Genomic DNA, 24,304 nt, shown 5'->3' on the forward strand with positions numbered 1-24,304 from the left:
ACCTTCCTCAGGGGGACACAAAGGGAGAATGACACAGTTCACCACATATTTATACATCAAACACTGAAAGTCAATTAACCAATCACCATCACCCAATTAAATTAACACAAGAAGCCTGCAGCTCTGATGTCATGTGTTGATTAAGCTTACATAAGATACCTCCATACTGCTAATCACCCAGCTGTGTATTGCATCCATTGTCATGGTTACCAATGGGTCTGAGCTCTGATTGATATGTCAGGGGCAGCAGGGAGAGGGTTTTTAAAGAAGTAAAGCAGGTAGTGCCATACATAAGTGAAACATAATAAAACCAGGGACATATAGGTGTGGGGGAGTGTGGGGGAGTGGTGGGGATCATGATGGCATGTACTGACATAACTAGAGGGCAGAGCCAGACTATGTCATATGAACCATAAGTGCATATGGGAATACCACAATAAGTAGAACTTGCATGTAAACAAATGATGAATAAATATGTATAGACTTCTAACCAAAGGAGAGCAACAGAGGATATTATACCATGAAGCACATCAGTGAAATTAATGTGATTGTCCACACACGCACATGTCCATAGGTATCATCAGGATCTGACCTAAAGAAAACAACTTAGCTTAAAATCCTAGTTAAGCCCTTTTGGGGTCATTGTACTTAAATCAAAGATAGCTTTAGCTTCCAGCTGTAATAGTAGTTTATTCCTGTCGCCACCCCTGGTAGGGGCACGAGCCTGTATAATGGGCATGCATCTTAGAGTTGCTAAACTGTGTCTGTGTTTCCTGAAGTGTCGTGCCACCGGTTGGTGTTTCAAATCATCGTCATCTTCAGCACCCAGAAGTGCCTTCCTGATAGCACATCGATGAATACTGATACGTTCCTTTAACATTCTCATTGTCTTTCCGACGTAGTAGAGCCCACATGGGCACTTGATGAAGTACACTACATATTTAGACTCACAGTTTAAATATTGTTTAATTTTTGTAGATTTGCCAGTCTGAGGGTGAGCAAAAGTACTTCCTGTTTGCATAAACTGGCAGTTGGTACAGCCATGGCATCTGTATGACCCCGGTTTTCTCGCCAGCCAGGTCTTTGCTGGCATGTATTTGTCAACGGGATCAGAATGTGTAAGCAGATCTCCCCGATTTCTGCCTCTTTTGTAACAAAAAAGGGGTGGAGCATTAAAGTCTTTCCCAATCCTGCGATCATTAGCCAATATATGCCAATGTTGTTGTATAGACCTTTTGATATGTCCAGATGCAGTGCTGTAAGTGCTGACCACCTTACAGCGATCAGAATCAGTGGTCCTCATTGTTGGTGACAGCAGCTCCTCCCTCTTTGAGATCCTGGCTTTGATGAGTGCCTTATTGACTTCTTTTTACAGCACTGCATCTGGACATATCAAAAGGTCTATACAACAACATTGGCATATATTGGCTAATGATCGCAGGATTGGGAAAGACTTTAATGCTCCACCCCTTTTTTGTTACAAAAGAGGCAGAAATCTGGGAGATCTGCTTACACATTTTGATCCCGTTGACAAATACATGCCAGCAAAGACCTGGCTGGCGAGAAAACCGGGGTCATACAGATGCCATGGCTGTACCAACTGCCAGTTTATGCAAACAGGAAGTACTTTTGCTCACCCTCAGACTGGCAAATCTACAAAAATTAAACAATATTTAAACTGTGAGTCTAAATATGTAGTGTACTTCATCAAGTGCCCATGTGGGCTCTACTACGTCGGAAAGACAATGAGAATGTTAAAGGAACGTATCAGTATTCATCGATGTGCTATCAGGAAGGCACTTCTGGGTGCTGAAGATGACGATGATTTGAAACACCAACCGGTGGCACGACACTTCAGGAAACACAGACACAGTTTAGCAACTCTAAGATGCATGCCCATTATACAGGCTCGTGCCCCTACCAGGGGTGGCGACAGGAATAAACTACTATTACAGCTGGAAGCTAAAGCTATCTTTGATTTAAGTACAATGACCCCAAAAGGGCTTAACTAGGATTTTAAGCTAAGTTGTTTTCTTTAGGTCAGATCCTGATGATACCTATGGACATGTGCGTGTGTGGACAATCACATTAATTTCACTGATGTGCTTCATGGTATAATATCCTCTGTTGCTCTCCTTTGGTTAGAAGTCTATACATATTTATTCATCATTTGTTTACATGCAAGTTCTACTTATTGTGGTATTCCCATATGCACTTATGGTTCATATGACATAGTCTGGCTCTGCCCTCTAGTTATGTCAGTACATGCCATCATGATCCCCACCACTCCCCCACACTCCCCCACACCTATATGTCCCTGGTTTTATTATGTTTCACTTATGTATGGCACTACCTGCTTTACTTCTTTAAAAACCCTCTCCCTGCTGCCCCTGACATATCAATCAGAGCTCAGACCCATTGGTAACCATGACAATGGATGCAATACACAGCTGGGTGATTAGCAGTATGGAGGTATCTTATGTAAGCTTAATCAACACATGACATCAGAGCTGCAGGTTTCTTGTGTTATTTTAATTGAGTGATGGTGATTGGTTAATTGACTTTCAGTGTTTGATATATATGTCCCTGGTTTTATAATGTTTCACTTATGTATGGCACAACCTGCCTTAATTCTTTAGATATCCTCTCCCTATTGCCCCTGCCATATCAATCAGAGCTCACACCCATTGATAACCATGACAATGGATGAATGCACAGCTGGGTGATTAGCAGTATGGAGGTATCTTATGTAAGCTTAATCAACACATGACATCAGAGCTGCAGGTTTCTTGTGTTAATTTAATTGGGTGATGGTGATTGGTTAATTGACTTTCAGTGTTTGATGTATAAATATGTGGTGAACTGTGTCATTCTCCTTTTGTGTCCCCCTGAGGAAGGTCCCATTCTGTAGGACCGAAACGTTGGGTTTCTGGATGTATTTTTGCTTTCACTAATACACTTTGATTTTCAACATTGAGTGCTGTCTCTTGTTTACCAATCCTTGGAACGGTAACGTATAACTATATATATATATATATATATATATATAAAGACAAAAAAAGAAAAGCGCATGCTCCGTAGTGTAATGCCGTTAAAATGGATTTAATCAAAACAAGAAGTGCAATAGATACACAAACAGAGTATCAAAGCACACTTGTGAGATCAAGTCTCATTGTCACCAGCCATATCAGCGTTGACGGAGGTATGATGGGATCAGTTCCTTTCTCACACCCGGCCGGAGCAGTGGACCTAAAGTTCATACAAGCATCCTAAAGTTGCATCTGGCAATGAGCTCATGTCCTCCCTGCATTCCTCTGTTGGCGTGATGCCGTAGTTGAACTTCCCAACGTGTTTCTTCGCAAGCATAGCGACTTCATCAGGAGTTTTGCAACAGTGATTGAATGTTCTTAAATACCCGAAGACACCAGTGAAACCAAAAACAAGGCATGGCGATGTTCATTAATCAATGAACTATGCAGTTTCAGCATCATAATAACTAGAGATGGAAGAATTTTTTTGGTGAATTTGGATCCGCACGGATCGGCTGGTTCCTTTGGTCCTCAGATTTCAGCGGATCAATGTCAAAAAGGGCGATTCGCGTTTTGTGGATTTTGTATTATTATTACCTATACACTCTGCGGATTCCGCAACCCATGGACGGATTTGCAGAATCCCATCTGCAAATTCAGCAATTCTTTGGTGGATTCTTAAGACAGCCATGCCAGACACCCCTGCCATACTGGACTTGGAACCAGTCATGCCAGACACCCCTGCCATACTGGCCTTGGAACCAGTCATGCCAGACACCACTGCCGTACTGGCCTTGGAACCAGCCATGGCAGACCCCCCTGCCATACTGGCCTTGGAAACACCCATGGCAGACCCCCCTGTCATACTGGCCTTGGAAAAACCCATGGCAGACCCCCTTGCCATACAGGCCTTGGAAAAAGCCACGGCAGACCCCCCTGCCATATTGGCCTTGGAAACAGCCACGTCAGACCTCTCTGCCATACTGGTCTTGGAAACACCCATGGCAGACCCCCACTGCCATACTGGTATTGGAAACAGCCACGGCAGACCCACCTGCTGTACTGGCCATGGGATCAGCCATGCCAGACAAACCTGCCATACTTCCCATGGACTCACCACCCGATTCTGCAAATGTGCCTCCAACAATTGCAACCCAACGGGGTCGATATAGAAGACGTCCCCAAGAACCACAAACGAATCGGCCATTGTCTCGTTCTCAAATTTTGCTGTAAAAAAAATATATATATTATTTTTTATTTGACTTTGTTGTTGTGATTGTGTAATCAAAATAAAAAATTGGTTTAGTTAAAGTATTACATTTTGTTTTCACCTCGACATAATGTAGGCATTATATTTCTATTAATATTTATATTACCATTGATTACATGTAAATCAACATTTCACTGCAGAAAAAAGTCCAGTTATAGATGATGCAATCTCACATTAATTTCCTACATCTCTTCATTCTCAAATACCGTGACATTCTATTACATACATTGCATGTAAGGGAGATAACAACACACATTATGTATTGCCCAAGTATGTACAAATTATATATATATCAACATTTCTTATCTACATAATATCATTATGTTATATGCAAATAAAAAAATATTGCTTAAGGAGACATGAGTGACTTTGTAACATAATCCAAGTACAATGTGTACATATATAAATTACATTACAATTAAATAAATTACCTGTTGATATTTAATACTACAAAATGTTCTATTTCTATCCTAAATATAACAGGCATGCATTCTAACTACTATAGTCAAATATAAAATTAAAAATATATATATATATATATATATATATATATATATATATATATATATATATATATATATATATATGTAAATGTGTGTGTATATATATATATATATATATATGTATAGGTATAGGTATAGATATGTATAGATATAGATATAGATATGTGTATATATATATATATATATATATATATATATATATATATATATATACTGTATAGATTTAGATATAGATAGATATACAAATAGGGACTGCGCTTGAGTATCTGTTGCCAACAACAGCAAAGGAATGGTGAAATATAGTATGAATTAACCTTAACCCGGGGGAAGAGTTTGTGATGTACTGATGCCGATAGTTCCTGCTGGACGGAAACTAACGAGGGTCACACCGGACTCAAGAGCAGTGGAGCAGAGGAGCGGTCTCTCTCGCCTATCATTCGGAGCATGAGTATTGATCTCATAAAAAGCCTTTTTACCTTCTTTGTTTGTGAGTTTAACCATTGCGTTTTTTGGAACATTAAATCTATTTTTTTATACGTTAATGCACTAGGATTGGGTGCTTTTTTCTTTTCTTTTATATATATGTAACCAGGTCCCCCGCGGTGGTATGGGCCCCCTCGCGACACTCACCAAGATAGCAGCCGCTGTGGGGAGATGCGGGGGCATAGGCGCGAATAGCGCGACTCCGCGAGCAGGAACCGGTTGTCAAGGACGCGGTTGGACGCGTTGCTAGGGTCCTGTCGGGTCCCGGTGCAGGGCGCCGCCATAGGCGATTGCGCACGCATGCGCAGAGGATTCCGGAGGGTGGGGGCCGAAGGAGGTAGCAGCGCCTTTTCCCCGCGAGCGGGCTGGTTGCCGGGGACGCGATCGGGCCGTCGCTAAGGCCGCGATCGCGTCTCTAAGGTCCCGGCGGCCGGCGAAGAGGGCCGGAGAACGCCAGTCAGTTCGCGCATGCGCTGGGGTAAGCCCGCGAAGCCCTAGCCTACCAGGGAAGGTATTAGAGATGGACTACAGCTCCCAAGAGCACTAGGGAACCCCATGTGACGCCAGGGAGCCAATAGGGCTAGAGGAGCTCCCTGCTTGCAGGGAATAGATACATTTCGCGGGGTTTTTGCAGACAGCAGTTGGTGACCGGAGCAGCTAGGGGAAGGAGGTAGGGTGCAGGAGTCAGTGACTCTCTGCACTAGGCCAGCAATTCCCCTAGGCCCCAGATAGCCCTGAGTCATCTTAGTGAAGTATTGTAGGGACAGGCCCTAAGTTAGGGATCAGTCCCATTAGCTATTGGAGAGTAACAATTTGCGTGCCTTGCGGAGCAAGCTGGACTGTATCAGGGTGGGATCGCCCCTGAGGGATTATCCTGTGTTGGAGCTGGACCTCGTGCAGGAACTCGCCTAGACCCTTTGAGAAGTCCGTTGCAGGTCCGAGCACCGGAGTGCTCGGCAGGTAACCCACACCCTCACGTGCACCAACAAGGCCTATCAACAGACATAGTGGCTGCGCAGTCACACACATACACTGGTTTATGACTTGGGAGTACGAGACACTGGGCCTGGGGAGGGATCTCTTTGTACAAGCGTTAGCGTCCGCCGTGGTGCATAAGGTATTGGCGTCCGCCGTGACGCATAAAGTGTGGGCGTCCGCCGTGGCGCATAGGTAGAGTGGTGTGATAGGCTGTGATTAGTGTCTCTTCTAGAGAGGGACAAGTGTTATATGAAGTGTGTTATTGTGTTCCCAACTAAAAGCTCTTTGGTTATCTCACACATGTGTATTTGGTTATTGATTGTCCTGCGAGGAACCCCTCCCCCTCTGGTGGGAGCCATCGCAGGTGGAGGCGCTGCATCGTATGTGAATACCCCTAATATAATTGCCCCAGGTTCCCGTGGCGGAAGCTCAGCCCTCCTGTGAGCCAACAGGTAATGCACCACACCTGAGTAACCTTGTATGTTCCTGCACCCACACAGTGTAATCTGCGATTGGGGGGGGAAAACCCGTTACATATATATCACACTTAGTAAAGTTATGGTGGGTAAAAAAAGTGACAAAAACCCTCCACAGTAAAGCATATAGCAAATGGAAAACCCTGCTTTTCACCATTAGCACACAGCACTTCCACTGCAGCAAGGGATTCTGGGAAATGACATGGAAATGAACACACATTGCCACCTTTTGCTTCAAAACCATTTAACATGGTCCCTTATAAGCTTAAGCTTGCTGCATTTCACAGCTTTGAGCACAGCCTGGGCTAAGAGGCATAGCCAGTAAAGCCACCCACAGACAGACTGTTTCGACCTTAATGGGTCTCCTCAGTGTGGGGTTGGTTATACTGGCTTTGCAAAATGAAGCAGGGATAGGTTTCACCACACTTAGTAATGTTATGGTGGGTACAAAAAGTGTCAAAAACCCTCCACAGTAAAGCATATAGCAAATGGAAATATTACTGTATGCTTATGTGCAAGCTTTGAGATACACTGATCTCTTCTTCCGGCAGTGTTACAATGAATAAAGCAAGCAAGGGCTTTACTTAAAAACAGTGCCTCTTGGAATGTTATCTGTGCTTATCCCTCCCCCCGTGTGTAGATGCGATTTATGACTAGGTAGTAAATAGTCCCTGAATGTTACTGATGTAAGTGTGTGTGTGTGTGTGTGTGTTTGTGTGTATGTATATATGTATAGATGTAAATATAATTGAATAAAGAGCCCACAGTGTATACAGCGCTATACAAAAGGTGTGTGTAGAGTGGGAGTGTATATCAATGGTGTGGGTAGGTGTGGAAATGTGAGAGAGTGTTGCATTACTAAAAGTGTGTGCAGATACTATGTGGTCCCTATTGGTATATATTGATGGAATTACATAGAGATATATGTATGTGTAAGAGATAGCTGTGTGTGCATACATACTGTATAGCACAGTATGTATAGACATGGCCTTTAGAACTCATGGGAAGAGAGTTCACTTGTGTCAGTAATGACTCATAAAACTTCGGTCTCGGTTTAGGCCACCGCTAAGTCCCGAACAGTTGCTTACATTTGTATTCATACAACTGTCTCTCTTTAGGTGTTCTAAGATTAGCTTTGAGTATGGCCACCTTCAGATCATTCATATTATGGCCAGTGTCAGAGAAATGTTCGCCGACAGGACTGTCTCTTGTTCCACGTGTGATGCTGTGGCGATGTAGATACATTCTCTTGTTTAGCCCCTGTCCCGTCTCACCTATGTAGTAGCAGCCCCCTGTTCATTTCATGCACATGATGAGGTACACGACATTGCTGGAGGAACAGGTGAACCTTCATCTGATTTTGTACTCCAGATTCATGTGTGGTATTTGAATTGTGCCCGCTGTGTGGAGCATTGCGCAGGTTTTGCATCTTGCATCCTGGCATGGTCTTGTCCCGCATTCAGTTGTACTGTTGAATCATTTCTTGAGATTATGAGGTTGTCTGTATGATAATAAGGGTGTTTCAGGGAAGACCTGTTGCAGTCTTGTATCTTCCTGGAGAATGGGTTATAGTTCCCTGGCGATCTTGCGTAGGGCTTCTAGGTGTGGGTAATATGTGACCACCAAAGGTACCCTGTCACTTGTCTCTTTTTGTCTGTATTCAAGGAGATCACTTCTTGGTATTCTGGTGGCTTTGTGGATTTGCTGGTCTACAATTCTGTGGTTATATCCACGGTTTATGAAATCTGAGGCTGTCTCACATTAAACCTGGTCTGTAACTGTTTCATACGCTCATAATATATATTTTCTTTAACTGTGCACGCAATGTCTTGTATATAATGTATACCCTGTTCATTTATGTAACTGTACTTGTAACCATGTATTATTTGTTTTACTCTATGCCCAGGACATACTTGAAAACGAGAGGTAACTCTCAATGTATTACTTCCTGGTAAAATATTTTATAAATAAATAAATAAGGCTTCAATCCGTTGGCCTCTGTCTGGTGTGTCGGAGCATATCCGGTTGTATCGTATGGCTTGACTGTAGATGGTTACATGCTTAGTGTGTGTCGGGTGGAAGCTATTGTCTCTCAAATAGCTGGCTCTGTCTGTAGGTTTGCGGTATACAGAAGTCTGTAGTTGGTTGTTCTTTATAGTGATGGTGGTGTCTAGGAAATATACTTTGTCAGGGGAATGGGTGAGTTTGAGGTTGATGGTCGGGTGGAACGTATTGAAGTTCTCATGGAATTATAGGAACAATTCGCCAGAGGTCCAAATCAGGAGGATGTCATCGATGTAGCGAAGATATGTAAGCGGTTTCAAGTGACAAGTGGAAAGAAAGGCACTTTCCAGTTTTGTGCAGAACAGATTGGCATACTGTGGCACCATCCGAGTGCCCATAGCGGTCCCGGTTGTCTGGAGGTATGTGTCATTTCCAAATGTGAAGTAGTTATGGGTCAGAATAAATTCGATGCATTTAGTCACTGTCTCTGTGAGTGGCTCCTGCGCTCCCAGAAAGTATCTGCAGGCTGAAATCCCATCTTCGTGGGGGATGTTTGTGTAAAGTGACTCTACATCCTTGGTTGCTAGTAGTGTTCCTGTTGGGAGGGGTCCAATGGCATTCAGTTTGTTAAGCAGGTTGGTGGTGTCCTGGATATAGCTGGGTGTGTTTATCAAAGCTGGGTGTGCTTTATAAAAGCTCCCCTGAGCGAAACTTCTCAGTGTGATCCTCCGTTTGTGCAATAAATCATTTTTTTTAGCTCACCCTCTTTTACTGCCATTTTGTTTTGTGGTGCGGTGATTTTTGGCTTTGTGTCATTTTTTCTCTAGTATTAGTCTTAATACTGCATTTTGCACCCTTTAAGTAGTGTACATGAGAGGGTTATTTGTACCTTTAGGCAAGATCTTCCATATGAGATTGCTGACTAATAGGGGGTATAGGTGTAATTACCTCAGGTGAAGTTCTTCTGCTCTTCAGAAGATTTTTGGAGAGCAGTGTCACCGGGACCTTTGTAGGCTGCTGCTGCTGCAGTGTGCTGCGCACTAAAACAGGTACCTTTAGGATTGTAAGTGTTCCTGGGGAAATCGTCTGTATAAACCACAGCCTCCTCCAATCTCCGTATGTACCTGGTACTCTGACAGCTTTCCTCTGGATTACCCGCTCCGGTATTCCAGGAGACATCTCAGCCACAGGGACTCACTGGCACACCACAAATGCTCCTTGCACTTCAGCAACACCCCTATGTATCACCTGCTCCGATCCTGTAGGTTGCCACTCAGCCACAGAAACTCACTGGCACACTGCAGCAGCCTCTCAGGACACCACTCCAATTGATCAGGTCCTCAGCCCCATATGGTAGCCTGGTCTCTGTCAACAGATCAGGCAGCGCTGCTCCAACTCTTCTACCACAGCCGCATCCGACAGGTAAATCTGCTCTGTTTTGCTGATTTGTCGCCAAATGCAGGGAATACACAGCAAATAGTTTCCACAGGTGCACATGAGGTTCAGGTTCCTCACTCTTCGCATTTCAACAATTCTGTCTTCCCCAGGGGTATGATACCCTGAAGAAGACAGAATTGTTGAAACATGTATGGTGAGGAACCATGCGTTTCAACAATTCCAGGAGGCGGGTCCAACATCTGCATCCTCCCACAGCACATGACCTGAGGCCTTCCCAGTTGCCCCCCTATAGATAAAGTGTGTGTGTCTTGCACACACCTGCTATCTTTCTTGCCCCCCCCTCCCCCTCCATGTATAACTGACTAGCTCTTTATAACCAGAGTCAAAGTTTTGGGAGAAAAGTCACAGCCATTGCACCTTGCTGTTTGCTTTCCATTAAGTCAAATACCTTAATGACCAACATTTATCACCTTTTTCTGAAAATCCCCCCCCAGGAAAACCCTTGTAATCATTGGAAATGGCAACTCACAACCTAGTCAAAAGATCCTTGGGATAGGTGTTCTTATAACTGAGAGTCCTTGCAGGCTTTGCACTGTGAGTAATGAGGAGCTGGCTATTGGTTAAGTACTGTAGATTAGATGGTTAGGAAATCCCTCCATGGCTGTGAGGAAAATATATTATGAGGGCTGTGTATCAATGTTACCCAGCTACAAAACTGGAGCAAAAGAGCTGCACCATATTTATCACTGAAAAATGCAGATTGCATCCCATGGGATATTCTTTACAAATCTGATGCTATTTTCTTGATCCAGTTTGGAACTGGGAGACTTTGATACATCTGCCTGTGAGTTCAAAGTGTCGCTTCTTTATTATTGGGAAGAAAGGCTTATAGGATGGCGCTCTCTACTGGCAAAAGTGATAGTGAATTTACACTGTATTTACGTGCAAACCATAAAAGTGCACAATTAAAGTGCCTATATAGTAAAGTGGCTAATTAAAATATTATCCTATTAAGTGATAACAGTGATTGGCTGCTGTGCGGTGACCCCGCCCCTAGGAGTCCCGGATAACCGGAAAAGGAAGTAGCAGCACGGGGAACTCCTGTGAGACGTCTAAAGTTTCCGGGCAGCCTCAACCGGAAGCTAGACCAGTCGGCACCTCACAGTGATCATCAGAGCATCGCAGAGGCGGTGAGTTCGCCGTCCTGACTAGACTGATCTTATCATTGTTTTTACTGCCTAAAAGAGTGGCCTTCTAGTAAGTGCGCACTCTATGGGCCAGGTCCTTATTTTATTGTTTAGATAAAGTTTTTGAATACATCTGTGCTATGGTGTTCTTTCTCTTTGCTTGGAGGTAAACCCACACATCGATATACAGATTGTATGCAGTGCCACTGATTGGATTCTGCTCTTGTATACTCATCAGAATGTGAGTAGAACCATTGAATATTTCAACACTCCATTATCTAATTTTATATTAGACATATTACACTTGTAGCCAGGTCCCCTCCGGTCCTCCATTCCCCCCCCCCCCGTGGGGGGTGTTATGGGCTCGCTGGCGACTCCCTCCGCAGGGTGCCACCATGTTCTAGGTGCTCGCGGGGGCTTGCGCATGCGCAGAAGGGTTGCGGTGGCTATTACAAGGATAGCCACCTACCCCCCGGTTCTGCAGAAACCTGCGCTCTATTCACTTACCTGACTTTGAGTCCACTTTACGCTCCTCCCTCTCCTCTCTCAACTCTGCTACAGACCCTGACAGCCTGGTCCGGAACTACAACTCTGGCTTGTCCTCCTCTCTTGATCTACATGCCCCGCTTTCTCTCTGCCGCCCTCGCCCTTCTAACCCTAGACCCTGGCTAAATTCCCACACGCGCATGCTGCGTTCCTCCACTCGTTCCTCTGAACGCCTCGGGAGGAAATCTCATACTCTCGCAGACTTCCATCACTACAAATTTATATTATCCTGTTTCAACTCTGCCCTCTCGCAAGCTAAACAAGCCTACTTTTCTTCACTAATTAACATGCACAAGTCTAACCCACGCCGACTGTTCTCTGTCTTTGATACACTACTCAAACCACCCTCAGCTGCCTCTCCTTCCTCCATCTCCGCTCAGGACTTTGCTGACTGTTTTAAGGAAAAGGTGGAATCCATACGGCAGAACATCCCCTCTGTTTCTTCCTCCCATCCTACACCTCTTCCTAACTCTCCTCCAGCCTTCCTTGACTCTTTTTCCACTGTCTCAGGGGAGGATGTGTCGCTGTTGATCGCCTCTTCTCCCTCTACCACTTGCCCTCTTGACCCCATTCCCTCCCATCTCCTAAAACCTCTTGCTCCTACTATAATCCCTACGCTCACACATTTTTAACTCCTCCCTCTGCTCTGGAACCTTTCCATCCTCCTTCAAACATGCAACAGTCATACCATTACTCAAAAACAGCAAGCTTGACCCTACCTGTCTTTCTAACTATCGTCCTGTCTCCCTCCTGCCTTTTGCCTCTAAACTCCTTGAAAGTCTTGTATTCTCTCGCTTGCTCCATTTTCTCAACACCTATTCTCTCCTAGACCCTCTACAATCTGGCTTCCGCACTGCTCACTCCACGGAAACAGCCCTCACTAAAATAACTGACGACCTCCATGCTGCCAAAGACAGAGGTCATTACACTCATATTACTCGACCTCTCTGCAGCATTTGACACCGTGGACCACCCTCTTCTCCTTCACATTCTCCATACTCTTGGTATTCGGAACAAAGCTCTATCCTGGATCTCATCCTACCTCTCCCATCATACTTTCAGTGTCTCTTCTGCTAACACCTCCTCCTCTATTGATCTCTCTGTGGGGGTACCCCAGGGCTCTGTCCTGGGACCTCTTCTCTTTTCTCTGTACACACTCTCTCTAGGTGACCTAATAACATCTTTTGGGTTTAATTATCACCTCTATGCTGACGACACACAAATATACTTTTCAACACCTGACCTTACACCTGCTGTACAAACCAAAGTTTCTGAATGTCTCTCTGCTATATCATCCTGGATGGCCCTCTGCTGCCTTAAACTCAACATGGCTAAAACAGAGCTCCTCATACTTCCTTCCAAACCTGACCCTACTACCTCCTTCCACATTACTGTTGGAACTACGATCATTCACCCAGTAGCCCAAGCACGCTGCCTAGGGGTCACACTCGACTCCTCTCTCACATTCGCCCCTCACATTCAAAACATTTCTAAAACCTGTCGATTATTCCTCTGTAATATAACAAAGATACGCCCTTTCCTCTGTTGCTCGACTGCTAAAACTCTGACTCAGGCCCTCATTCTCTCCCCTCTTGATTACTGTAACCTCCTGCTGTCCGGCCTTCCTGCCTCTCTCCTGTCTCCCCTACAATCTATCCTAAACGCTGCTGCCAGAATCACTCTACTCTTTCCTAGATCTGTCTCAGCATCTCTCCTCATGAAATCCCTCTCCTGGCTTCCGATCAAATCCCGCATCTCACATTCCATTCTTCTCCTCACTTTTAAAGCTTTACACTCTTCTGCCCCTCCTTACATCTCAGCCCTAATTTCTCATTATGCACCATCCCGACTCTTGCGCTCTTCTCAAGGATGTCTTCTTTCTATCCCCTTTGTATAAGAATCCCTCCCGCCTTAAACCTTTTTCACTGACTGCCCCACACCTCTGGAATGCCCTTCCCCTCAGTACTCGACTAGCACCCTCTCTATCCACCTTTAAGACCCACCTTAAGACACACTTGCTTAAAGAAGCATATGAATAGCACTGTGGATATTTTGAACACATGATACATAAAGCTTGGCCCCCTGCAGACGCACTTACCAGAACTCCCTCCTACTGTCCCTGTACGTTCTCCCTACCTACCAATTAGACTGTAAGCTCCTCAGAGCAGGGACTCCTCTTCCTTACTGTTACTTTTATGTCTGAAGCACTTATTCCCATGATCTGTTATTTATATTATCTGTTATTTATTTGATTACCACATGTATTACTACTGTGAAGCGCTATGTACATTAATGGCGCTATACAACGCTAAAGACATACAATACAATACAATAGAGAAAGGGCAGAAGAGGCGCTCCACAGTTCAGAGACTCCCCCCAGTTGCGCATGCACAGATAGAGCTAGCGGCGGCCATTACAAAGTCGCGCACGCGGCCCCAATAGTACAGAAGTCCGCATGGGACTACAAGACCCAGCAGCCCCTGGGGCTGCTAACCACCTGGCGCCACGGAGCCAATCAAATGGCCAGATCTCCTGAAGAGAAAGGTAAATTTTGGCACGCTCAGGACAGGAAAGTCAGTTGGAGCTGGGTAAATGTTATGGGAGGTTGTGTGTGCAGGGGTCAGGGACCCACTGCACTAAGCCAGGTAACCCCCTAGGCCCCAGATAGGCCCTGAGCCATTACTTAAGCTTGTGGCTGCTTTAGGGACAGGCCCTAAGATAGGGAACCTGCCCCATTAGTATTGAGTAGAGTGAGGGATACAGCGGATGCTGAGTATCCTGACAAGAGACTGTCTTCAGGGTGGGACCACCCCTAAGGGACAACAGCCCCAGCGGAGTCCAGGACGTCGCGGAGGAGATCAAGGGTCAGCGGATCCTTTGTGAAGTTATCTGCGTGTCCGGTGCTGGAGCGCCCGGCAGGTATCGTTATAACGTGCACAACCAGTACACCTCATATAGTGGGCAGCGCTGTCTCACACACCAGGGGACTTGAGTGTGGGACTGTGGGGTGCTGGAACACGGTGTGGGGTTACAGCCCTGCGACGCGTGTGGTAGTTGTATCTCTAGTCATTATAGAGTATAGAGTGTTAAGAGTTATCTACAGTATGTTACAGTAAAGGCCTTTCTATTTTTACAAAGCGTATGTGTTCATTGTGATTGCATCCTGTGAGGGGCTCCTCCCACTCATCGTGGGATCCCACACACGTGGAGGAGCTGCACCTTTACTATTTCTATATCTCCCTAGGCTCCCCGTGGTGGAGGCTCAGGCCCCTGTGAGCCAACCGGTAAAGGTAGCACCAGTTGCATATTAACAGCCTGCCCCCAGATCTCACTGTGGGGGGAGGGACGGGGGGAACAGGGCTACACACTATTGGCATTTTATGTTTTATCTTTTATGTATGGTGTGATATGTTGAAAACCTCACTAAAACTGTCCTGTAGATCTTTTAGCATAATTTGTATGAATTGCCTTTGGGAAGATTTCCCTGCTCAAGGTATATGGGAAGTGTAAGAAAGAGGGAATAGGGCTGAGATGGCAGAAGCTGTCCAGAAAAAGTTTCCTATGCATGAATGTGTGTGTCTGGGGTTGGGGGGGGAGGGGCTGTGCTTGTGTGTGTGTGTGTTTGTGTGTCGGGGGGAGGTGCGTGTGTGCTTTGGGGGGTGGAGCCATGTGTGATTTATGGGGGGGAGGTGTGGGTTTGAGGAGGGGGCATTGAGTTGGAATGTAAGGGAGGTGGAGGAGTGGGAAGAGTTGGGGGTGCGTGAGAGGAAGGGGGTGAGAGATGTTCTGTATTTTGTCTCGATTTGTCACTATGGTCACCTTAGCTAATGCGCAACAATTCTCAGTGACCAGCTTTAAAGGGCATATTACTTAACCCCTATACAGTATATTACTTGATATTTTGCAGAAAATACACTTATTTATGAAAAAATAGAAGTTAAAACGTGAAAAATAAAACAATTATAAGTGTTAATGAAGATAAATAGTAAATAATAAAATACAAAAATTACAACATAAAAACAATAACAACTGATAAAAACAATTGTAATACAAATATAGTCTAAGGGCCTCATGCAGTAAGCCCCGATACAAAATTTTCGGCACGAATTGCGAAAATGTTTTTTTTGGGCGATTTGCCCTCGCAGTATTCAGTAAGGGCCGAATCCTTCCGATCCCTGCTGAAGCACTGCGAAAGCAAAGCTGCCGATGAGCTGTAGCGATACAGCCTGGCTCCCGATAAGGCTCCCGATAAGCCTTTGGTGCCGATAGATGTTTGCAGCTGAGAGAGACAAGCCGCTCTCTCAGCGCAAACTTCGGCACCAAAAAAAGTATTTAAAAACAACTTTTATTCATAGTGTACATGTGCAGGGGGTCTTCGGAGCTGAACCGCGTTTGTTTGAGGTCCGGGGACCCCCTGCCCCCCGAGATACAGGCCCCTTTATGAGGTGCCGGTATCCCTCGGCGTTTAAAGGTCCCGATCACGTGACCGCGACCTGTAAACAAACCAGAGGGATACCGGCACCCCATAAAGGGGCCTGTATCTCGGGGGGCAGGGGGTCCCCGGACCTCAAACCAACGCTGTTCTGCTCCGGAGACCCTCTGCACATGTACAGTATAAATAAAACACACACACACATCAATAAAGACTCGTTCCTTACCTTGGCGGCTATGTGCAACGGTAATGAAGCAGCATGAATATCTTTTTAATTATACTGTACAGTGAGCAGGGGGTCCCCTGAGCTGAACCGCATTGCTTTGTGGAGCAGGGACCCCCTGCTTCCCGAGTTACAGGCCCCGGTATGTGTCATCGGGTGGCAGTGTCGCCGCCATGTTTATAGCGTCCCCGCAATAAACATGGCGTCCACACTGTAACCGATGGCCCAAACCGGGGCCTGTAACTCGGGAGGCAGGGGGTCTCTGAGCCACAAATAAATGCGCTTCAGCTCAGGGGGCCTCCTGCTTCCGCACAATATTATTAAAATACATTAATGCTGCTTCATTACCATAGCGGATAGCCGCTAAGGCAATGAAGGGGTTAACGCATAGTAGCATGTTTATTGGGGACAAATGCCCCCAATAAACATAGCATCAATACACAACATACAGTATAGTAATGGGCAGAATGACTATTATCCACAAATGGATAATAGTGCAGTTGTCCATTTACAATACATACACAACAATAAAGACTTTAAATACATATAGCACTCACCCATGTCCCACTGCCACGATGAAGGCCATCCTCATCTTCATCCTGCCCATGCCCCATCCGCTTCTGCAAAACAAACACAAGAATTACAACATCCAAATTAATGTCCCCTAACCCCTTAATCACCATAGCGGTTATTAACCGCTACAGTTATTAAGGGGTTAAGCCACCATCACCCACATACCCTCCCCCACAAAGCCCCCCAACCACCCTCACCCAATACCCACAGGGGAGTCCTACCAAATACCCTTGGGCCTAATACCCCCTCCCCCAGCACATACAGTACAATAATGTGCCAAATAACTATTATCCACATAGGGATAATACATTATTTGGCCATTATTAAACACATTCAATAACGTTAAAATGTAAAGAAACTTGTACTAACCTCATCAATAAGAAGTCTCCGTCGCCAGCATCATCCTTGGGGTCCGTTGCCAACATTAGAAATAGCCACAACATTTCAATATCATTAACATAACACTGAACCCCTTAATCACCTTATTGGGTACTAACCTGAAAGGTAATTAAGGGGTGAAGCCATCCTGCAATGCCTACAACAGTTATGCATAACATCCTCAGTGAAATAAAAACCAATTGCCTAACCAAATTCCATTTAATCATTCAATCTGTAGGCTCACATGCCTCATAAAACATTGCATTTACAGTGTATACATGTAGCATAACATGTAAACTGCATGTACACGCTGCAAATCAATGTTAACAATACAATAATGCCACTCAAATCGCCATACATCACAAGAAGTATATTATTTAATACAATAAACTCACCATCAATGAATTACCACACATCAATTACATCCCTAAACAATTAAAATACCATCCATACCAATTACACAATGAACTAAAGCTATCCTAACAGAGAACAACTTCAAAACATAGTCAAAAGTACACCAACAATTACAATATAATAAAGCAAGGCTTTCCATATCCTACTGTACGGCCTGGAAGCCCAAAACTTACATCTGTCTAAAAATAAAATACATTTAGCACACATCAATGCATAGCCACAATGATTAACAATACAGAATTAGAAGCTTTAACAACACTATCATTTCTTACCCTGTATATATATCTGTACACATACATACAGACATACATACAGTGGGAAGAAATGATATGCATTGTAAAAAATGAAAACATGAAAAAGCATCACAAAAAACAGTTACATTAAGTACATTTCTTTATTTAACTTACCATTACTTGCCCCCACCGACTCCCGTTGATCAGCTTACTCACGAACCAATCCACGACACCATCCACGACACCATCCAGGAACAAATCCACGAACCAAACCAGGAACCAATCCAAGAACAAGTGCAGGAACCAATCCAGGAAGCAAGCCACGAAGAAATCCAAGAAACAATCCACGACACGATCCAGGAACAGGAACCCATAAAAGAAAAAAAACATAACAAATTAAACATTAAAATAATAAAACATGACAATCAAGGGTTGTACTAGTTTTATTCTTAGTGAATCTGTATTACAATACCTTGTTCCGGGGTCTTCTCGACGTCCGGTGCCACGCCCTGGTCTTCAATCTTCAGGAGGAGGTCCGTCCTCCTCGGCATCTGCCTTCAAAATTAGACGACATAGGCTTTTATAGGCCTATGACGTCACATTTGTCGTCATATGGTTCCCACGGCCCTGATTGGGCCGTGAAAACCATGTGTTTTGGCCGATGTAAAAAAATTGATGACGTCACTTAAAGGCAATGCCAGCACAGCCAATCAGAATGGCTTTGCTGCTATTGCCTTTAAGAAAACGTCATGAAATGACACATGGCCGGACTCACATGGTACTTGAACCAATCAGAGTAGGGATGGAGTTCCCACGCTCTGATTGGCTGGCTTACCATGTGAGTAAGTGCCCCCGCATCCCCCCCGCAAGTCCTAAACTCACACCCAGGGCCAAATACCCCCCTCACCCATCCCCGCTACCCACAATAACGCTGGCACGGTGGGTTAACCCCTTCATTGCCTTAGCGGTTAGCCGCTAAGGTAATGAAGTGGCTTTTAAATGCCTTTTTCCTGCCTCGGATGCATGCCGGGGGGCTCCGGTGCGGGTATCAGCTCCGGAGACCCCCGGCATCAATCACAGGCAGGAAAAAGGGCTGATTTTTCCTAAGTGTCGCCCTTGCCGATGCTTCTCCTTCAGCAAGTTGCCAACTTTAGTTGGCGGGCTGGATTGGCCATAAAATCTCCAATCTGGCCTGCCGATCAGCACCAAAAAGCTGATCGGGGATTACTGAATTCAGGCGGGAAAAAAAAGTCCCGATAAGTGGCTTATCGGCAGCCGGGTGGCGAAAAAATTTTTTTCGGAAGAAAAGTTGCCGATAATTCCCACTTATCGGGGCTTACTGAATCAGGAGGGCAAAAAACGGCTATAAAATGCCGAAAAAGCCTTATCGGGGCTTACTGCATGAGGCCCTAAGTGTTAAAAGCTAAATGATATCTTATTTAACCCTAGGTCTGTACTGATATTCAAACCTGTTGGGGTCAAATTATTAAAATTATAGATCCAATAGGTTTCTGGTTTTGATAATTGATTAACCCTCTAGTGTACTTTTTTGGAATCAATACCGAAGAACTGAAGACCCATAGCATATTTATTGTGGTTTTGCTTAAAGTGTAGGAAGATACATGTACTGTGTGTAACTAGGCCCTTATTGATATTTGATATGTGCTCTAAGGTTAATTGTCTCAGGGGTCGTGTGGTTCTTCCAATGTATTGTAATCCACATGGGCTCTCCAGTAAATGGACAATATACCTCATACGGGAATTTATAAAATGGCTGGTAGGAAACATCACATACATTGGCTATAAATGAAAAACTTCTCGTCTGAGCCAAAAACACAAGTTTTACATTAGCAATACTTATAAAAGCCTTGTGGTTTGGCAGGCAGCCATGTTTTGTTTTCCATCGCTTCTGTGCAGCATTTCAATACACTCGCTGAGAGTTGCTGTTTGAGAGAGTTTTCTCCAATAGAAATTATTACTGTGGCAGAATTGGGTTCTGTTTTGTGGCAGAATGGGGTTCAGGACTGGATCTCCTTATAATATGTGTTTCCTCAAAATCTATGCAATGAACTGTGCCGCTGGGCTATACTTGGTAATAAGTGAGATAAAACTTTCATCAAACTTTCGCTATCAAACCAAAAATAAATGAAGGCAATACTACCGGTGATAAAATACTTCAACTCTGGCAGCATATTTGGATTTTTATCAAGAAAATACCTGAAGCCTTACACAGGGCCGCCGGCCAGCTGGTGCTGCAAGCTGCAACTTCTTCTTTTGGCTGCCGGGCCTCTGGTTGCCATCGCCAGGCCCTGGCTCTCCTTAGCTGCTGCCTGCCTGCCTCTCTCACGCCAGGCTTTTCTCTCCTGTTGGTGTGCCCCAGAAGTCGGGCCCCAGAAGTTGGGAGAGAGAGGCAGGCCTGGCATGTGAAGAGGCAGGAAGCAGCTTGGGAGAGCCGGGGCCCAGCGGTGGCGGAAACGAGAGGTAAGTGTGTGGTGTTTGTATCTGGGGGGTGGGGGGGAATGGTGTAGTGGTGTTTGTATCTGGAGGGTGGGGGGGAATGGTGTAGTGGTGTTTGTATCAGGAGGGTGTAGTGGTGTCTGCATTTGGGGGGGTGTAGTGCTGTTTGTATTGGGGAGGGGGGGGTAGTGCTGTCTCTAATTGGAGGGGGGGTGTAGTGCTGCCTGTATATGGGCCCTGGACAATCTGTTGGAGGCACTGGCCTTACATCGACGATCATGCCTGATGTATGTGTATGTAGCCGAGCTCCCCTGTTACTCAAGGTGCGGGGAGGGAGGCTGCGGGGGTGGTCGGATGCCGCCGGAGTCCGTGGCAGATCCGGTATGCAGTGGGCCGCCATGTTGGTTCTTGCGCATGCGCAGTGTAATGCGGCGGCCATCTTGGAAATGGCTCCACAAGGAACTACCTGTCCCAGTATTCTAAGGGACGAATGCAGGTAGGAGGTGAAGTTTGTTTGGCGCGAACTGCCCCGCGCCCCAGTCTGACAGAGGCAGCAAAGGGGAGAGGTAGTGTCCCGGGTGCCATTAGCCCTGGGACTAGGCCAGACTTCCCCCGCAGGCCCCAGCTAGGCCCTGAGCCCATTCTAGGTTGTGTGTGCCATAGGGAAGGCCCCAGATAGGGATGCATCCCCTTATTGCACAACAGTAGTACCACACAGGTGAACAGAGGGCCACGCTGTGCCCTTGTCAGGAATCCACTCCTGGGTTTGGCTGGAGCCCACCCATCCGGAGCTTTGCAGGTTCCAGACAAACTATTCCCTGCTTCTGCAATCACCTGCCTCTTGCTGCCTCCTGTGCAGCTCTGGCCTGATTGGCCTCCTGTGCTATTTAGTTCCTGCCCCGCCCTCAGGAAGTTGCTGGACATAGACTTTGCAATCCAAGTTGCAAGTGATTATGCTTATCATAGACTCCCTGTTTGGCCTGCTGGGCCTCTTTGTGCCTGGTATCCTGCTTCCAGTCCCCTGCTTCACAAGGCTTTCTTGCTTAGCAGCCCCGGCGCTGCTTCCCTTGTTCTTGACAGACTTCGCCGCCACACTGAACCGGCTACGCTGGTGTCCCCAGTGTTTCCTGTGGCGTGTCTGCACCCCTGGTACCTGTGGCCTTCCTGTTGGCAGTTCCTATTGCCAGTGGTCTCCACCACTCTCGGCTGTACCCGGCTAGGGGGTGCCGTTTTGTGCTGAAGCACTGGATTCTGCAGTTCCTGTTCCCAGTGGTCTCCACCACTCTCGGCTGTACCCGGCTAGGGGGTGCCGCTCTGTGCTGTAGCACTGGATTCTGCAGTTCCTGTTCTCAGTGGTCTCCACCACTCTCGGCTGTACCCGGCTAGGGGGTGACGTTCTGTGCTGTAGCACTGGATTTCCAGTTCCTGTTCCTATCCCTGAAGTACCTTCACCAAAGATTTCCTGTTGATGATCTCGGCTTGTTTCCTCGACCACCGCTCCTGTGCCGCCTGCCTTGACCCCTGCCTGGATAACGTTAACCCTACTTTCTCCAATCCTGACCTGGCTATGTCTGATTACAGAATACGCACTCCGGACCTGACTCCATGGCTTAAGGTCGGTGCTTATACATCCCCACCTCAGCCCCACGGTCCGGTACCAGTTTGTGGCAAGCACGTACGTTACAGCCCTGCGGCTTGGGACCTGGTCCATGGCCCTATAGACTCTGAAGGTGAGACACTCCTGCTGGTACTCACCCCAAGCGGTGTACGTAGATAAGGTGTGAGGGGATTTATGTAGGAGGCCCCACGCCATAGGACCTGACTGCCCCTTTCATCTATCAGCAGTACCTGGGTACAGGAGTGCCCAGGGAGGTAAAGTGCACCAACAAATCCACACAGACGTAGAGCTACTCCATATACTTTGGGTTGGACTCCCTTATGTACACTAGGTGTTTAGGTGCCTAGGGCTCCCTCAGTACTTTGGGGAACAATGCCGATGGGTAGGGGCATTATCATTGTGCGTGTTATTGTATTGTTACGGTTATTATATGTGCGTGCGTTAGTAAAACATTGTTATATACCCGTCTATGTATTACTCTTCACTGTAATTGGTTCCTGTGAGGGGGGATCCCTCATAGGTGTAGGCGCTGTACCCAAGGAAGAAACAGTTCACCCCAGGCTCCCAGTGGCGGAGGATTAGGCCTACTGTGAGCAAAACAGGTAATCAGCACACGTAGTTCCCTTAGTCATAGGGAAAGGGGGCTACATGTATAACGACTGAACATCTACCGTTATCCCATTCCACTACGCTCAGTTGGGCCTATTCTAGTAGCTGCGGTTCTGTATATGTAAAATCGCGTGATTTGACAAGGCAATAAGCTGCAGATTTTTATTTTTGATTGTGCCGTTTTCAATAAGATTTCCCTCTTCTAAAATATCACGTCTATTGAAAGAACACATTTCGAGCAATTAAACATACAGTACAAATCAAGCTACGATAACATACACGGGGAGATCACTGAGCACATCCACATGATAGAAACTGGGCATTTTACAGTAACTGAAGGGGTTAACGACCCCTTCATTATATTATGAAATGTGTGTTTGTGGGTTGGGGTGGATCAGTGAGGAGTCAGGAACCAGTGACATTACCTTTAAAGCAGGAGAGGCTTGTTCAGTGTCAGATCCTTGTGACCTTGGGCAATTAATTCTATGTCCATTCGCCTCCCTGTACACATTTCGGACATGCAAGAAAGGCTTTTAGAAAATGGCGACCTGCATAAGGGGATCTTTTCAAACAGATGTGCACTTCTCGCAGCTACTAGAACAGGCCCCATTATGTTTAATGCATGGGTGGTGTCCCTCAGATCTCAGATATGACATCCCATTGACTACATATGTTTCAGGGAAAATGTCCACATATCGTCCAAGGTTGGAGGGTGTTGGAGGCTTCTGTGGATGTTTGGCAGCTGGAATTTTTTTTTGGTAATTTCGAAGTCTGAAGAAATAGAAGTTCATGCTCAATCACGCTTCCAACTCCATTTTGTAAGCCCGGGGTTAAAAGTGGTTGGAGTTTAATGGTGAATTCTAGGATTGGCTCCTTTTTCTGTATAATATGAGTTTCTGTCACTGAATAATCTTTGGCCTTAACTAAATAAGTATCTTTATCTTGGATAACAATCCCCCTCCCTTCTGAATTACAATGTTTGTGTTTTCACTTAAACTTTTAAGTTTTTCCTTCCCTGCCTATGACAAATTGTGTTAAACGTTCTTGCGTCGATACCAAGATTCTCTTTATATTCTGCCTCCACAGAGCTTACAAAAAGAGCAGGAGTGTGAGGGCAATAAGTTACTGTGGTTCTAGAGGCTGCTTACGTAGCAGAAAGATTAAAGCTGCAATGACATTTCTTGGTATTGTTAGGGTAGAGGCAGGAAAAAGATGCTTACAATGTTGGGGTAAAGATAGGCTGGAGATTAATGGGGGGTATTTACAATATGCCCAAAGCAACCAATCTGCACAAATCGAGCATAATCTGGCAAACATGCACGGATAAAACATGAAGAAATTGGATTTCATATCACCAAGACAGAATGAAACTGTACATATGTATAACGAGTTTGAAATAATCAGATATGGCATTGAAACAGCACAATGGGGTTTATTCATTCGACTGCAATAGTGCCAATTGGGGAACTATCGCATGGAAAATCCCATTGACT

This window comes from Ascaphus truei, chromosome 1 (assembly GCF_040206685.1).
Source record: "Ascaphus truei isolate aAscTru1 chromosome 1, aAscTru1.hap1, whole genome shotgun sequence".
In the NCBI taxonomy this organism is placed as follows: Eukaryota; Metazoa; Chordata; class Amphibia; order Anura; family Ascaphidae; genus Ascaphus; species Ascaphus truei.